This window comes from Melanerpes formicivorus, unplaced genomic scaffold, assembly GCF_026170545.1.
Source record: "Melanerpes formicivorus ecotype bairdi unplaced genomic scaffold, bMelFor1.0.p_v2 SCAF_57, whole genome shotgun sequence".
NCBI lineage: Eukaryota > Metazoa > Chordata > Aves > Piciformes > Picidae > Melanerpes > Melanerpes formicivorus.
Genome location: NW_027142409.1, coordinates 253,893 through 257,037, shown reverse-complemented (window position 1 = coordinate 257,037; position 3,145 = coordinate 253,893). Strand labels below are relative to the sequence as shown.

The 3,145-nt window shown below is 45.2% G+C and overlaps 1 long non-coding RNA gene across 1 annotated transcript; it reads right to left on the bottom strand.

Moving 5' to 3' along the window:
* Nucleotides 1–1,567: 1,567 nt before the first annotated feature.
* Nucleotides 1,568–2,301, bottom strand: LOC137452664 (uncharacterized). Its single transcript, XR_010990135.1, has 3 exons — nt 1,964–2,301; nt 1,804–1,862; nt 1,568–1,654 (listed from the first exon to the last, which is right to left on the bottom strand). It is a non-coding gene; the product is annotated as an uncharacterized lncRNA (long non-coding RNA).
* Between the last annotated feature and the right edge of the window lie 844 nt (nt 2,302–3,145).

The following is a 3,145-nucleotide window of genomic DNA, read 5'->3' as shown; positions in this document are numbered from 1 at the left end:
GTCAGGTTTGCTGCTTGTCTCTTCTTGGCAAAGTGCTGTCTGCTCTTAAGTGCATGGAGGAACCAAGCAGCACTCATGATGGGAGCTGGCTGTGCTCAGCTCTTGGTGCTGGCAGAGTTAATAATGTGGAATTCTGTTAATTATCCTCCCTCTGATTAAGAAAATATTTTAGTATTGGGTTAGACACAAGAATCTGTAGAAGTAGATAGGGTTTAACTAGCTGCCACTGTAATTTCTAGATTTGTATGTCATCTTTATATATCAAGCAGTACTAATAACTGCTGTTTAGTAGATACATTCTTGCAGCCAGGATAGACTAAAGAGATAAGTGAGAAGAGCTTTGGAAGAAGAAGGAATAGTTTTTATGAGGACAGACTGAAGGAGTTGGGGCTGTTCAGTCTGCAGAAGAGAAGGCTCCGAGGTGACCTAATTGTGGCCTTCCAGTATCTGAAGGGGGCCTACAGGAAGGCTGGGGAAGGACTTCTCAGGATCTCAGGTAGTGATAGGACTAGGGGGAATGGAATGAAGCTGGAGGTGGGGAGATTCAGGCTGGATGTGAGGAGGAGGTTCTTCACCATGAGAGTGGTGAAGCCCTGGAATGGGTTGTCCAGGGAGGTGGTCGAGGCCCCGTCCCTGGGGGTGTTTAAGAGCAGGCTGGATGAGGCTCTGGCCAGCCTGATGTAGTGTGGGGTGTCCCTGCCCATGGCAGGGGGGTTGGAACTAGATGATCCTTGTGGTCCCTTCCAACCCTGAATGAAACTATGAAACTGATAGAGCTGGAGGAAACCTTTTTGTGCCCAAAGGCTGGTATGTTTTTTTGTTTTGTTTTTTTTTTTTAATTGAGCAATATCAGTTGCTCTTATAAATGCTTTCACTTCTCCCCACAACCTTGCTGTACTTGACTTTTACAATTTTACCTCCAAATCAAACAAAAACCCACAAACCCCAGAAAAAAGTGGACTAATTGGAACAGAAGGAAATCTGGTTTGCAGTCAAATCATGTACTTTTTCCAATCTGATGTGAACATTTTCTGGGTTTTAATTTGGTTAAGCAGATTTTTTTTCCCCCTCAGCAGAATGGAAACCCTTTGTTCAGTCTAAAATAGGGTATTTAACTACCATTGTGATGTTAAACAAAAAGGAAATTTAACACCCCACACCACACCCCCCAACATTTAATTGCTGCACACTTGTGCTGTCCGGGATATATCCAACCTGCAATGTCACCTTTGCTTTTCTTGCTAGGCATCATAAGGGCTCAGCAGAGGAGAGAATGAAAGCTGGCCGTCTTTCCTCCTAAGAAATCCTTCCTCCTTTCCCCACCATGTTGTAAGGACAAAGGTGATTATGGCTGTAGATACAAGCTTTACTCATCTGTAGGGACAGCCACCAAGTTGAGGTATGAGAGGCCAGGTCTAGGTGACAAGGATGTTCTGCAAGTTCTTTGGGGCCAGTTACCAATTACTGCATAAATGGTAGCAGCCTCCAGATCACAGACACCATGATCACTTAGGTGATTCCTCAGCCTTCATGGTGCTCAGAGCAGCCACTTGTGACTCACCATTGATTTCCAGCTGGAAGAACTTGACCTGGAGCAGGAGTTTATTCAGTTTCATCCAAAAAATCCTGGAGTGGCAACTGCTTTCTACAAAACCTATTGGAAGCACATATAGAGCAGATGAGCCAGTGGGCAGAGGGCAGAGAAAAGGTACATCTTGTTACAAGCAAAATAACCAAGTTCTTATCCTTGCCTCTTCCCTGCTATCTCATTTTTTTTGGGGGTTTTTTTCATACTTCACCAACCTGGGGGAGCCATCTGCCTCCCTTGTCCCAGCCAGAACAGCAAGAAAAGCAGCCAGATCCTGCAGCATAAGTACATGAAGAAATGATGGAGTGAACAGAGAGAAAAAAAAAAAAGACCAAGATGGAAAATGAATGAGGCACCAACTGAAGGTCTCATTACCTGCATAGAGAGTAACCTGCAGTCTCCATCTGTCCACAGAGACCTGTGCATGGGCAGTAAAGTCCTCTTCCCTTTGAAGGAACTTGTTCAGACCCAGGAGGAAAGGTGTACCTGACCTTCTACAATAGAGGTTGTTCTTTCTTCTCTAAACCTCCTGTGTGAATCAGGTGAGGCTGGTGGCTTCTATCATGGACAAATACCTTCTCTGAATCCTACAGTGCCCTCCAATGTTATCTGAGCTCCTGGCAGTGGGAGGCAGCCTCCCTCTCACTGGGAGAGCAGAGCACCCATCTGCCAGGTATTTACAAGGTCAGGTGCTGCTGCTGAGCATAATTTTAATGATTATACCAAAGGGTGCTTGATACTTTCCATCAGCCCCTGGGAAGTAATCTCATTCCTTACAGGCCAGTTGAGTAGCTTTGGCTTCAGGTCTTAAGAGCACATGAAACATTTCCCTGGACATATTTTAACTTGGTCTACACAGGAAATACATTTTTGTTTCTGTGAAATGTCCCAGTGACCCAGCCATGCCAGAGATAACAGCAGTTCTTTGGCAGCTGCACACTTTGCTTTTGTGGATCCAGTTAGGTTGCCCTTTGATTTGTTTGATTATTGGAGAGTCTTTTGGTGAAAACATCTTGTTTTCAGAAGTGAACTAAATATTCAGCTTATGTGGCATGGATGAGCTACAGTGAGGTGTGAAGTTTAGGATGGCATTTTAACCATTGAAACACAATGCTCAATCTCCTTTAGCCATCCATTCTTACCTTTGGTTCACATGCATGAACAGAGCTGTGCTGAAGCAAGGAGATTGTTTTTACAGGATACTTCACACTGCTTTGGGGTAAACAAAAACGTGTGGGCACGTCCACTCACAAGGCACAGTGCAATCAGTGAAATTTCTTCCTCTGTCCTCCTCTCTCAGAGGACCTCCATAGTCACAGCAGAACCCACATCTACCCAGCCAGACACATTCATTTTATACAGCAAGGTGCTGGTGGCACACTTGTGTGAGTGCCCTGAAGCAGATCCCTGGACTTTGGCAATCTCCTAATTGATGTCCTTTGGCCACAAGACCCTTTTGCCTTCAGTGAGAACTGAAGTTCAACTACTGCAACAAACTTCTCGTGAGCCCACGCAGGACTCGCTGCATGATGCTGGCCTGCGTTAATTCCATGTCCC